At 42.0% G+C, this 15,044-nt stretch overlaps 1 protein-coding gene across 2 annotated transcripts in view; it reads left to right on the forward strand.

The window, feature by feature from the left end:
- The window catches only part of LOC114672773 (uncharacterized), a 201,376-nt gene that overhangs the window by 34,514 nt on the left and 151,818 nt on the right, over positions 1-15,044 (forward strand). The window lies entirely within an intron of this gene.

Below are 15,044 nucleotides of genomic sequence, written 5' to 3' on the forward strand. Positions count from 1 at the left end.
GAGCCACTGTGCCTGGCCTATATTTATTTTTGGCTTGTCTTTGTTTTCCAGTTTTTCTCCAACATAAATATTTGTATAATAAAGAAATATTAAAGTTTAAGAAGTTGTGATCCTTTATTGTGGGCTGGTAGCCTACATTCAGTCCTTGACTTTGTTAAGGAACAAAAGAATGAAGTAGTCCCCTATAAATAAGATAAAAATATTAAAAATTTTCATTGTGGTAAACAAAACCAAACCTAGCATCTTAACTATTTTTAAGTGTACAGTACAGTACTGTTAAGTATATTCATATTGTTGTGCAGCTAATCCCCAGAACTCTTTTCTTCTTGCAAAACCGAATCTCTACCCATTGAACAACTCCCCATTTCCTCCTCCCCTTCAGCCCCTGGTGATGTGGACAGGACACAGGGAAGTACTAAGGAGAAGAGGGCGGTTCCTTGGCAAAGGCCCCACCCTCAATCGTGGAGACCTGTGACCCTAAGTGGGAACAGGCATTTCTGTTTTTGTGCCCCAAAAGTTGTCTTTTGGCCTGCCATGCCCCCCATCCTATATCCATATAAACCCCGAACCCCAGGCTTCAGAAGCAGATGAGCAGGTGAGGAGACAAGGAAATAAGGAGACAAGCAGATGAATGGCGGAACAACGCAGCAGAGAAAGAGAGAAGAGGAGGAACATATGAACACTGAGAGGAGTTTGGCTAAGCGTGGTCAGAGGGGAGTGCAGCTGCTGGATGGCCAGACTCCAGGGAAAGATCATCTTCCAACTTCATCCCCTTTGTAGCTCCCCATTCATCCCTCTCAGAGCACCTCCACAGCTCAATAAAACCCCGCATTCATCCCTTAAGCCTGTGTGTGACCTGATTCTTCCAGGGATGCTGGGCAAGAGCTTGAGATACAGAAAGCTGTCACACTGGCCCTCTGCCCTTGCAAAAAGGTAGAGTCCATTGATCTGGTTAACACTCAGGCTGTCCACAGACGGCAGGGCTAAAAGGGCACACTGTAACACATGCCCACATGGGCTCCTGCACCTGTCCATCTACGTGCTTCCCCTCCCTTTAGGGGTTTGAGCAGCGGCAGCGACTGAACAGCTAAGCCACACCCCTGCTGCATGTCCCACAAAGGGGAACAGAGAACTCTCCTGTTTCGTCGGCAGCCACCATTCTATTTTCTGTCTCTCTGACTTTGACTACTTTAGATACCTCATTTAAATGGAATTGCACAGTATTGTCTTTTTGTGACTGGCTTAACTTAGCATAATGTCCTCAAGGTTCATCTGTGTTGCAGCATGTGTCAGAATTTTTTTCCAGTTTAAGACTGAATAATATTCTAGTGTATGTGTATACCACATTTTGTTTATCCATTCACCTGCCGATGAATAGGGTTGCTTCTACTTTTTGGCCATTGTGAATACTACTACTTAAAGGATTTTTCTTTTTTTTAAATTGGGGCTGGTACCTGATTCAGGGAAAAAAAGGAAGTAAATATCTATGTACAGTAAGTCCTCACTTAACATCATTCATAGGCTCTGGAAACTGTGACTTTAAGTAAGATGACATATAATAAAATCATTTTTTTCAACTTTTATTTTAGATTTAGGAGGGTACGTGAGCAGGTTTGTTACATGAGTAAATTGTGTGATGCTGGGGTTTGGTGTACAAGTAATTTTGTCACCCAGATCGTGAGCATAGTACCCAATAGTAGTTTTTCCACCTTCACACTCGTCCCACCCTCCACCCTCAAGTATGGCCAGGTGTCTGTTGTTCCTGTCTTTATGTCCATATGTACTCAACGTTGAGCTCCCACTCGTAAGTGAGAACATGCAGTATTTGATTTTGTGTTCCTGCGTTAGTTCACTTAGGATAATGGCCTCCAAGTGTATCCATGTTACTACAAAGGACATGACTTCATTGTAATTTATGGCTGTATAGTATTCCATGGTGTATATGTACTACAGTTTTCTTTTATCTAGTCGACTGTAGGTGGGGACCTAATTTGATTCTATGTCTTTGCTATTGTGAATAGTGCAGGAATGAATGTATCAGTGCATGTGTCTTTTTGGTGGAATGACTTATATTCCTTTGGGTATATACCCAGTAATGGAATTGCTGGGTTGAATGGTAATTCTGTTTTCAGTTCTTTGAGAAATTCCCAAACTGTTTTTCACAGAGGCTGAACTATTTACATTCCCACCACCAGTGGATAAGCCGTCTCCTTTTTCCAAAATCTTGCCAACATCTATTATTAACCAAACCAATTTTACCATAGGCTAATTGATATAAACAAGAGTCAAGTTCCTATGGCATATTTCTGGTCACAAAAACATCACTGAACTTCTAAATAAAGACTCCAAACACTTTTAATATTACACATTGAAATATGAAAGTGGACCGTACATATACTTAAGAAAAATTAATGAAAACAAGTCAGATAACCACCCGCTTATTCCAGTTCAGGGTGCAGGTGGCCAGAGCCTCTCCCCGCAGCTCTGAGTGCCAGGTGGGAAGCAACTCTGGAGTTCGCCATCGCATTGCAAGGCAGAGTCACACGCACCCACGCTCACTCACACTGGGACCAGTTAGACACCTGATGTACCTAATGTGTACAGCTTTGGGATGTGGGAGAAAGCCAGAGTACCTGACGAAAACCCACGCAGACATGGGGAGAACATGCAGACTGCACAGAGACAGTAGCTCTGACTGGGAACTCATCAACATTATAATGAAATGATGTTGAACGGAGCGATGTTGTTTGAGGACCTGCTGTAGTTTGCCTGAGCACGCTGGCTCTTGGGAATCTTCACATCAAATTCATTTAAATGACAGCTGGGTCTTTGGTAATGCCAGCCCCCCATGGTTGGTGTCAGTGCTCACTATGTGTGAAATCATAACATCCCTGTCAAATGGCAAGAGTTTGCACAGGAAATGAGTAAGTGCATAAAAACAGAACTGAACACTTTTTTTGGGCCAGACGTGGTGGCTCATGCCTGTAATCCCAGCACTTCGGGAGGCTGAGGCAGGCACATCACCTGAGGTCGGGAGTTCGAGATCAGCCTGGGCAACGTGGTAAAACCCCATCTCTACTAAAATACAAAAATCAGGCCAGGTGTGGTGGCTCATGCCTGTAGTCTCAGCACTTTGGGAGACCAAGGTGGGTGTATTGCTTGAGGTCAGGGGTTCGAGACCAGCCTGGCCAACATGGTGAAACCACATCTGTACTAAAAATACAAAAAAAAAAAAAAAAAAAAAATAGCTGGGCGTGGTGGCAGGTCCCTGTAATCCCAGCTACTAGGGAGGCTGAGGCAAGAGACTCACTTGAACCGGGGAGGTGGAGGTTGCAGTGAGCCGAGATTGCGCCATTGCACTCCAGCCTGGTGACAGAGAGAAACTCCATCTCAAAAAAAAAAAAAAAAAAAAAGTTAGCCAGGAGAGGTGGCATGTGCCTGTAGTCCCAGCTACTCGAGAGGCTGAGGTAGGAGAATCACTTGAACCTGGGAGGCAGAGGTTGCAATGAACCAAGATTTCACCACTGCACTTTAGCCTGGGTGACAGAGCGAGACTCCGTCTCCAAAAAAAAAAAAAAAAAAAAAAAAAAAGAAAAGAAAAGAAAAACTTTTTTGAAATAGCTTAATCAGATATTTAAAATTATAAAATTATAAAAGAGATTATAGGCTATGATTACACTATGTCCAAATGTTATTGTTGGAAAATCAGGTTCTTGTCACACGACCGGGATGATTTAGGCACATGGACACATTGTAGGGTGTGTAGGGCAGGGTTCGTTGGGTGAAAAGGAAGAAAAAAAGGGAAACAGACTCTCAGCAAAGTGAGAATCCTGCTAGATTGAATCCCCGGTTACCACACAAGAACAGGAACGGCCAGGCTCCTCCCCCTGCAAACAGCTGAAACTTCCCGAGGCCCCACCCCATCCTCCCAGTGCACAGGTGGGTTGGAGATTCTCCAGGGAGCCCTTTTTAGTTGGCTGTCTCAATATCCTATAAATTCCATGAAAAATGTTGTTGCACCAGTATTCTCCTTATGTAAGGAAAGCATAGACTGAAATGGGAGGTATTCTCTGCCACAAATACTAAAACCTTTTTTATTTTTAAATAATTTTAGATTTACAGACGAGTTGTAGAGATGGTACAGCGTTTTCATATACCCTTCACCCAGCTTCACCTTATGTTAACGTCTTATGTAATCATGGTACATTGTCAAAACTGGGAAATTAACACTGATATAATATAATCAACTAACATACAGAACATATTCAGATTTTACCAGTTTTTCCACTAATGTCTTTTCTCTGTTCCAGGATTCAATCCAGGATACCATGTTGCATTTAGCCATGAAAGTTTTTAATTAGGAGAACAAAAGGAATATCAGCTGTTAGGTCTCAGAGAATATTTCTCAGTGGATGCATAGGGGTGTTGGTCAGGGCAAGTTTAAAAATCCTCTTTTTGACACTGGTGTCCGATGCAGCTCTTCCCAACTGTGAGAATGCCTTTTTTGGCATGATGTGGGCTGTCCAAGGAGCCCCAAGTTATTGAAGACTGGGAAGGGCTTGATTCACCCAAATGGCTCCTCTCCCATGATTGAAATTCTTCTCACATATCAATCTGTTTTTTTTCTTTTTTTTTTTTTTTAACATTTGCACAAGGCATCTATAGCATGAGTCACAGTAAGAAACTCATCATGAGAAAGTGCCAGATTACAAAATAGATTTTCTTTTTCACCCTAATGGCAGAGTCAAGATTTTAAAATTACTGTGATTCAGGAGGTTTAAGAGCATGATTTTTGAAACTCCATGTCTTTTTTTTTTGCCAATGTGAACTGTATTTTGGACTATAAAAAACTAAAATTGCCATTTAATTCAGGAAATCTCAGGTTTAAAACAATTGCCTTGCAGAGCTGTGCTCTTCAAGTTGGAAATGAAAGGCGCAATTATACCATAAATGAGGACAGAGAGGGGACCACCAGGAAAGGCAGCACACGCCACTTTGCTGTTCAGTGTGACTGAGTGTGTGTGTTGCTATGAGTGTATGTTGATTGTGTGTTGTGGGTGTGGTTTGTATGGCATGGGTGTCTTGTGTGTGATGTATGTGTGTCTATGTGGTGGGTATGTGGTTTGTGTGTTCGGCATGTATGTGCTATGTGTATATGTGTGTGGTGTGTGCATGTGGTGTAAGTGCATTGTTTGTGCAATGTGTGTGTGATGAATACGGATTATGTGTATGTCTGGTCTTGTGCAGGGAGCTGAGACCCAGGGCTTAGGGTTTTTGTTTTAAAAGTTATCTCTGCATTGAGATCCATTGGTAAAGTCTTTTCAAATGTTTTGCCTCTCCAGAAATCATTTGGTAGGTATTTTCTTAAGCCCAAATGTTTGTGTTTTAGGAGGAAACTTCAAATACTGTAAGCTAGATTAAAGTGAAAGTGATTGCTGCATTACTGTAATTTCAGTAAATGCTGAAGTTTAAGCAAACAAAGTCACTTTTATTCAGTTATTATGCTTAGAGATTCAAGAGGGCCTATCTCTTTTGTCTCTGGTAGATAAATCTGTTTCTTCTTGTCAGTTGTAGCCATTTCTTGTTCTTCAGAGGTGGCTACATGGGATGATGTGCCTCATTTTGGCGTCTCTCACCATTGGCCCTGTGCCACTCTGTGGGAGACAGTGTTGTTTAGATGCTGAGTATGGGAGCTCTGGAATCAGACTGCCTGGGTCCAACTGCTGGCTCCACCAGCTAGGTGAGGGCTTAACCTCAACGAGTTTCCTCATTTGTGAAATGGGCTAATGTTGGTACTTTCCTTGCAGGGATGTTGGGAGGCTTATGTGAGATGATGATGTAAACATAATGCATGGAACATAGTAAGTTTTCAGTGAACATACACTTTAGATGATGAGAGGATCTTGGATGGATATAGCTGTCCTCCACAGGTATAGAGAAGGGGGGAAGCCATTATTGGGCCATTTTGTCCAAGATTTGTTATGAATGTATTCCATTTTGCTTGCCTATGCTGATTAGATTCATGAGTGACCTCTTACTTTGTGCATCAATGTACCTGCTCTCTTGGTGGGATAACTAATGCATCACTTAACAAATGCTCATGAAGGGTTCTGAAGACACCAGTGGGTGTAGGTCTGGTTCATTGTTAGGGCAAAAGTCCTTTGAGCAAAAGTGCTCTCTCTCTAGTGTTGAAATTGACTTTATCATCTATTTCCTGAACTGGAATAGGTAAGTGTCTCAGCAAAACGGTACTCTCAGAGCATTAAACGGTACTCTCAGAGTATTAAAAACAACAGTACTCAGAGCATTAAGAACAACGGTACTCTCAGAACATTAAAAACAATGACAACAACAAATGCCTGGCATATTATATAAGTCACTCTGACTCTGCAGTTACTTGCCGTGATTTTCAGATGAAAGTTCACATTTTGTCCCTGCTATTTCTGGGCCCTTATGTAGACATTAAGGTCTCAGCAAAGTGCCCATTAGAAGGCTCTGGGTGCTGAATGGAGACTGTGGATGTGTGATGCCTGCTGTGAACTGCTCATTTGTGTTCCCTTTTTACTTTCTGTTGGTTGAGGAGGATCTCTAGGCCCTCTCCTGGTGTGAGGAATGCAAATTGTGGATTCAAGGGTGCTGTGGGGGTAGGGAAACTCCTATAGAAACTCAGAACCTTCCACATGTCTAGCACTGCAGCCACTGCAAAAGAGTTTTGTGAGGACATGCCGTGCCCAGCCAGCTGGAAAGATGCTGATGGGGACAATTGCTCCATCCACCACGCCAGCATCCACTTCTGCCTGCTGGCCTTCCTGGTTAGTGCTGGTCTTTAAAATCACTGCTGGGAGTTTTGCTGAATGTCAAAAGTTATCAGTGAGAAAGAATTCCTGCCACGTTTCTATCAGAACTCACCTCTCTCTCGCCCTGTCTTTTCTGCTGTAACCTCAGTCTGGGCCCCATAGGTGGATAAAGGGATGACCTCCGGGTAGTCCTCATTCAGTGTTAATGACAAAGCCTTCTCCACCACCCATCCTTCAATCCCAAATTTATCCCATCTCCCCTCAACCCCATCTACTCAGCCAAGACTTCTTCATTATTTCTCCAGCAAGAGATGGATCAATATCTTCATCTTTTTTCAGACATGATTTTCCTTCTTTCATTTCACTTTCTCTCCAGCAGTTTTTCCAGGACCATTTTCTTGTAGAATATTTTACCCCTTCTAGGTTTTCTGCTGCTAAGCTTTGCATCAGGCTTAGCTGTACCTGCGTGTCCCTCCCATCCAGCTCACCCAGGCAAGTTGTCTTTTTGATGTAGATAACTCCTGCCCTCTCACTTTTAATAAATGTGTCCAATTTTTCTCAGGGTGATGACAATTTTATTTAGACCCTGAATTATTCACCTGTACCAAAATGGGGTTATGCTATTGATCAATCAACAAATCAGTGAAGAAATTGGTAAATGATGAATGTTACTGAGTGAATGTAATATGTGTTTTGAGGGCACATAAAAAGATAAAATCTGTTGGCCTGCTTTCAAGAAGCTTATAATCATGTTAGAGAGACAATATTAACATGTGTGAATCAATAAAAGAACAGAGGACTGGTATGTATTAATTTTTACAGTCTGCCCACACGAAGGAATTGAGGTGCTTTACAATAAAAGATAGCTATATAAATGTTACAATAATGATACAAGATCAAAAGTCATGTAATGAGTAGATAATTAAAAAGGAAACTCAATGTAAGGTAAATTGTTAGGCTTGAGTATAAAATTTAAGACTGAGCTTCCTGGAAGTTAAGACAAAGGAGAAACGTGATGAATTACGTAATTTCCTTATACATTCCATAATTTTCTTACCTATTCCTGTACTGGAGTAGGTAAGTGTCTCAGCAAAACGGTACTCTCAAGAGCATTAAACGGTACTCTCAGAGCATTAAAAACAATGGTACTCAGAATGTTAAGAACAGCAGTACTCTCAGAGCATTAAATGGTACTCTCTCTGAGAGTACCATTTGGACTGAAACCACACATCAGCTCTCCTGGGTCTGCAAGAGAATGCATGTCAGTTTGCAAACAACAGAATATTTCGTTTTCTTAGTATGGTACTACATACCAAAAAGAATGCATTCATTAATTTATTTGTTGTGCACATACTGTGTTCCAGGCACCACGGATATGAAGGTGTACAAGATAAATTCTCTGTCTTCATAGGGTTTATAGTTTAGTGGGGAGAAAGAGTCAATAAAGTCAGTACAGTAAGTAATTCCTGGCAGTGATTAGTGCCCTGAAGGCAAATGAAGTGGATGAATGAGATAGAAAGTGTTGGGAAGGCGGGGGAAGATGTTTCTGAGTAGCTGACATCTGAGCAGACAGTGAATGGTGAGAGGGAGTCCAGCTACCAGGCCCAGCTCACTTTTTGTATTTCTTGTGGTAGAGACTGGGTTTTACCCAGTTGCCCAGGCTAGTCTCAAACTCCTGAGCTCAAGCGTTCCACCTGCCTCGGTCTCCCAAAGTGCTGGGATTACAGGTGTGAGCCACCACACCCGGCCCAAGTTATCTCTTAAGTAGCTCAAATTAAACACGTCCAAAACAGAAGTCCTCATTTTGCTCCCCAGACCAGCCCAGTCTTTATCCAAAGAGGATTTCAGGAGAAGGAAAAGGAAGCTCCGAGACCCAGAGGTAGGAAAAACTTGGTATATTTGAGAAACAGCCAGTCGGACTGGAGTGGCCTTGTACAGAGTGGGGGATACAGTGGTGGTGGTGGGGAGTGGCAGAGGCCTGGCAGGAGATGAGGTTAGAGAAGGTAGCCACGTATGGCTTTGTAGAGATTTTGATTTTTCTGCCAAGAGAGATTGGGAAGCATTGGACATTTTAATCAGGGAGCAATGTTGTATATTTGAATGCCTAATTCTAATTTCCTCTGGCTGCTGTCTGGAGAATGGACGTCAGGGAGCAAGAGTGGAAGCAGGGAGGCCAACTGGGAGGCTATGGCAGACGTCTCAGTGAGAGATGACAGCGGCTTTATCCAGGATGAAGCTAGTGGAGTTGTGTTAAATGTTCAGAATTGGAAGTAGAATCAACAAGACTTGCTGATTTGCTGCATGCAGGAAAGAAGAGAAAGAGAGGAATTAAGATTGCTCTAGGTTTTTGGCTTGAGACAATGGATGAATGATGATCCATCTTTTGAGATGGTGAAGACTGGGCTGGTTTGGGGAGCAAAATCAGGAATTCTGTTTTGGATATGTTTAATTTGAGTTACCTAAGAGATAACTTGGGCAGGTGTGGTGGTTTACACCTGTAATCCCAGCACTTTGGGAGACTGAGGCAGGTGACTCGCTTGAGCTCAGGAGTTTGAGAGTAGCCTGGGCAACTGGGTGAAACCTAGTCTCTATCACAAGAAATACAAAAAGCTTAGCTGGGCATAGTGGCATGAGCTTATGGTCCCAACTACTGGAGAGGCTGAGGTGGGAGGATCGCTTGAGCTTTGGGGGAAGAGGGTGTAGTGAGCCATGATCACATCACTGCCCTCTAGCCTGGGCAACAGAGTGATAGCCTGTCTCAAAAATAAATAAATAAAAGAGATAACTCAGTTGAGATGTCAAGTGGACAGTGGTCAGGTAGATCCTTAAGTATGGATGTCAGGGAAGTGGTGGGGACAAGAGGTGTATACATTTGGGTGTGAGCAGGCATTCAAGTTGTGTCTATGACTGTCTCAATGGAGCACAACATAATGGACAGGGTTTTCTTTTCTCTTTTTTACAGAAATCTGTTGTTTGCTAATGGACAGTGTTTTCAATGGGACAAATATAGAAACATTTTTCAAATGGCTGCTTTGTGACTGTATTAGTCAAAGTTCTCCAGAGAAACAGATGTGTGTGTGTATGTGTATATATATGTGTGTGTGTGTATATATATATACAATCTCCTGGTTCTCGGGCCTTTTTCACATTTGGACGGGAACCACACATCAGCTCTCCTGGGTCTCCAGCTTGCCAACTGCAGATCTTGGGACTTCTCAGCCTCCATAATCACATGAGTCAATTCATTATAATAAATGCTATAGTAAATCTCTCTAGAGGGAGAGAGAATATCTTCTCTCTATTATGTATGTCTAAATAATACATATTTATTGGTTTCCAGAGAAACAGAACCAATATGAATCTCTCTCTATTCTATATAATATAGAGAATATTATGTCATATGTAATACATATGGTACAACTCTGATGGGGCAGGAGACAACTCTGGTGGGGCAGTGAGTATTGGTCAGGGAAGGATTCTCAGAGGAAGGGGGATCAGGGTTTTACTAGCTGGAGGAGAAGGCAGGGAAGCAGAGTATAGAGACAGGTATGGAGGTGTGGAGGGACCAAAGTGTCTAGACAAGAGTGAGAAATTCAGTGTGACTGGTGTGTAGAGTGAACAGTATAGAGTGGAGGGAACTGAGACCAGCTGGGCCGAGGGAGTGAAGGACTTTGTATTTCTGCCTCAGGAGCTTGGATTCTCTCCTGCAGGCCCATGGCTCTCTACCTTTCATGGGTACAAGAATCACCTGGGGAGCTCATTTAAAAAGGGAATTCCTAAGTCTTCTCTCCAAGGAGATGGTTGCAACAGGTCTGGGGCTCAGCAAGCAATAGCTTAAGGAGCTCCCCCACCTGATTCTTTTGTGGTTGATCCACAGATCCCACCATTGCTATGGGCTATGAAAGTCTTTTCAGAACCGGAAGTGACATGGTCCAATTTACTTTTTAGGAAGATAATTCTGCCAACTGTGTGTAAGGTAGACTGACTTTACCGGTGGGGAAAATATATAGGAGTTGCTGCAGGCATTGTGGTGAGAGGATGAGGACTAGAGCTGAAGTGTTAGTAGGGATAAAGAAAAGGCCTGACTCTAAGGCACCTGTGTGAGTGAGTACACACAGTTGACCTGAGCAAGTAAAGGACTGAGGAGAATGAAGGTTGATTCTTACATGTCTATTTGGAAGAACAAGTGATCAATAATAAGTACCACGCAATAATAATGCTTGGTACTTGTTAGCTGTTTGTGGAATGAGTGAATAAACTAATGAATAAATAAGTATAGGTCAGAAAGAAGTTGAGAGGGGGGTAAGAAAGGAAAATTTCATTTTAGGTGTGTACATTTAAAGTCAATACAAGAAATATTGATCTAGTATTTGTGAGGGAAGTTCATACAGAGCTGGAGATATGGATTTGGAAATTGCATAGAGATAAGAGTTCTTGAAGCAATAGCAGAGTCTGAGAGTCTCACATTCATCAAAAAGGTGTAGGACTGAAAGAGAAGAAAGCCAAAGATGTAAAGCATTTGGGGAATTTAAGGTCAGACAGAGGAAAACTGGCTGGTAGAGAGGGGAAAGTGGTTGAACAGAAGTTAGGGGATTGAAAGGAGGTATGTTTTGAAAAGGCATAAAAATAAAGAAAAAATTTCATGAAGCAGGTGTGCATGTGTGAATGTAAGTGTGTGTGTGGTGTGTGTGTGTGTGTGTGTGTGTGTGTGTGTGTGTGTGTGTGTGTAGTACTGGAGGGATATATCAGGAATATACTGTCAGTCTGAATGTATTCTACCTTAACTCTCTCTCTCTCTCTATTTTTTTGAGGCAGAGTCTGTCTCTAACACCCAGGCTGGAGTGCACACCTGGATAATTTTTGTATTTTTATTTATTTATTTATTTATTATTATTTTTTGAGACGGAATCTTGCTCTGTCACCCAGGCTGGAGTGTAATGGTATGAACTGGGCTCACTGCAACCTCTGCCCCCTGGGTTCAAGCGATTCTCCTGCCTCAGTCTTGTGAGTAGCTGGGACTACAAGCACCTGCCACCATGCCTGGCTAATGTTTGTATTTTTAGTAGAGATAGGGTTTCACCACGTTGGGCAGGCTGGTCTTGAACTCCTGACCTCAGGTGATCTGGCCACCTTGGCCTCCCAAAGTGCTGGGATTACGAGCATGAACCATGGCACCTGGCCTGGTTTGTATTTTTAGTAGAGACAGGATTTTGCCACGTTGGCCAGGCTGGCCTTGAACTCCTGGCTTCAAGCAATCCGCCCAACTTGGCTTCCCAAAGTACTGGGAATACAGATATGTGCCACCACACCTGGCCCTAAACTCTCCTTTCTAATGTAGTTTGCCAGTTGATTTAGCTCTTTCTTAAAGTCATTCTTGAATCACGATAGGAAAACCAGGTCAACAGCATACAGATACTTGTCTTCCCGTTTGCTACAGCTGGAGGACAGCACTTATTTTAAATAGAAGCTGTTTCAGCATATTTAGACATGAGGTGGGCCAGGACATATTAACTTTCACTCCATCCCCAAAGCATTTGTTTCTTTGTAGTATTTAGGTTAGAATCAGCCCTGTCAGGATCTCTTTCTTATCTGTTAATATTTTATAGATTTTGAAGATGTATTAATATACTCCCACCATCAGATATGAGGGTGCCCGTGTCCCTTTTTTTTTTTTTTGGAAAATGTTTATTAAAAACATCTCTGGTAATATGTTCAGCAAAAACTGGTAATTCATTTTAATTTTGATTTCTACTCCAGGTAAATGCTTTTCAGACAGTTGCATTTTTATTAGACCTTTTTTTCTGAAATTCTGTCCAGTTTTGATGCCCATTTACATTTTGAGACATTAGAGATCTTTTGGATTGATATTTGTATGTTCCTTTTTTATTAAAGGCATTAATAAACCTTTTTAATACATGTTCAAACAATCATTGATGCACTTGTTTGAACAATCACTTTTTCAAACAATCATTGATGCACTGGTGGAAAGGAAGTGTTAACAGTATTTAGAGCAGACTTTACACCAAATTCTGGCCTTCTGACTCTCAGGAGCCAGGGTTCTTGGTCTTTGGCTCTTACCCTTTTGTTTACATTTCTGGAAGGTTCTCCAGCCAAGCCCAAGAAAGTTTTTCTTACAGGAATGGTGCCCCTTGAAAAAACTAGAGGATGAGCTTGTGGGTCCAATCTGCTGGATGACTTGGCTTCCCCTCCTCTCTTTCAAAGCTCAGGCAGGCATACTGGAAGTCTTACGGCACCCGGGGTATTGGGCTTCCTTGCAGTTGAATGCCAGGAATGTTGTTCTTGTTTTCTGCCTAAAAGGAAAACACACATGTATTTATGTCTGTTGGATAACAGGAGTGCAAGACCTTCTCTTTTGATTCCCTCCAAAGTTTTAAATTCAGCATCAGATGATTATTTTTAAACAGTTAAAATCTGCCCCAGTGGTTGGGTGAGGGGAGCAGATGAGCGCCACTGTCATATCATTTTCACTGTGTTGTCCAGGCTGGAGTGCAGTGGCACGATCTTGGCTCACTACAACCTCACCTCTTGGGCTCAAGCCTGGCTCCTGCCTCAGCCTCCCAAGTAGCTGGGACTACAGGCATGTGCCATCATGCCTGGCTAATTTTTGTATTTTTTGTAGAGATGGGGTCTTGCCACATTGCCCATGCTAGTCTTGACCTCCTGAGCTGAAGCAATCCACCAGCCTTGGCCTCTCAAAGTGCTAGGATTATAGGCGTCAGCCACCATGCCTGGCCTCAAACTTCATTTTTATAGTTTATTTTTGGTATTTTGTTGTATATTGATCTTGTTTACTAATAAGCTTGATCAATTCCCTTATTTATAGATTGTTTTCTTTGAGAGAAGTTTCTTAGTATTAGTTTTTCTTCTTCCTCAATGGAAGAATTCATCAGTATGACCAACTGGATCTGGAGATTCCTTTGTGGAAAGACTTAAAATAATAGATTGATAGATTCAGTTTCTTTTTTGTTTGTTTGTTTTTTTATTATACTTTTAAGTTCTAGGGTACATGTGCACAACGTGCAGGTTTGTTACATATATATACATGCCATGTTGGTGTGGTGCACCCATTAACTCATCATTTACATTAGGTATATCTCCTAATACTATCCCTCCTCCCTCCTCCACCCCACGACAGGCACCTGTGTGTGATGTTCCCCGCCCTGTGTCCAAGTGATCTCATTGTTCAATTCCCACCTATAAGTGGGAACATGCGGTGTTTGGTTTTTTGTCCTTGCGATAGTTTGCTGAGAATGATGGTTTCCAGCTTCATCCACGTCCCTACAAAGTACATGAACTCATCCCTTTTTATGGCTGCATAGTATTCCATGGTGTATATGTGCCACATTTTCTTAATTCAGTCAATCATTGATAGATATTTGGGTTGGTTCCAAGTCTTTGCTATTGTGAATAGTGCTGCAGTAAACATACGTGTGCATGTGTCTTTATAGCAGCATGATTTATAATCCTTTGGGTATATACCCAGTAATGGTATGGCTGGGTCAAATGGTATTTCTAGTTCTAGATCCTGGCAGAATCGCCACACTGTCTTCCACAATAGTTGAACTAGTTTACACTCCCACCAACAGTGTAAAAGTGTTCCTATTTTTCCACATCCTCTCCAACACCTGTTGTTTCCTGACTTTTTAATGATTGCCATTCTAACTGCTGTGAGATGGTATCTCATTGTGGTTTTGATTTGCATTTCTCTGATGACCAGTGATGATGAGCATTTTTTCATGTGTCTGTTGGCTGCATAAATGTCTTCTTTTGAAAAGTGTCTGTTCATATCGTTTGCCCACTTTTTGATGGGGTTGTTTCTTTGTTGTAAATTTGTCTGGGTTCTTTGTAGATTCTGGATATTAGTCCTTTGTCAGATGAGCAAAAATTTTCTCCCATTCTGTAGGTTGCCTGTTCACTCTGATGGTAGTTTCTTTTGCTGTGCAAAAGCTCTTTAGCTTAGTTAGATCCCATTTGTCAATTCTGGCTTTTGTTGTCATTGCTTTTGGTGTTTTAGACATGAAGTCCTTGCCCATGTCTATGTCCTGAATGGTATTGCCTAGGTTTTCTTCTAGGGTTTTTATGGTTTTAGGTCTGATATTTAAGTCTTTAACCCATCTTGAGTTAATTTTTGTATAAGGTGTAAGGAAGGGATCCAGTTTCAGCTTTCTGCATATGGCTAGCCAGTTTTCCCAGCACCATTTATTAAATAGGGAATCCTTTCCCCCT

The sequence above is a fragment of the Macaca mulatta genome, chromosome 15 (assembly GCF_049350105.2).
Source record: "Macaca mulatta isolate MMU2019108-1 chromosome 15, T2T-MMU8v2.0, whole genome shotgun sequence".
In the NCBI taxonomy this organism is placed as follows: Eukaryota; Metazoa; Chordata; class Mammalia; order Primates; family Cercopithecidae; genus Macaca; species Macaca mulatta.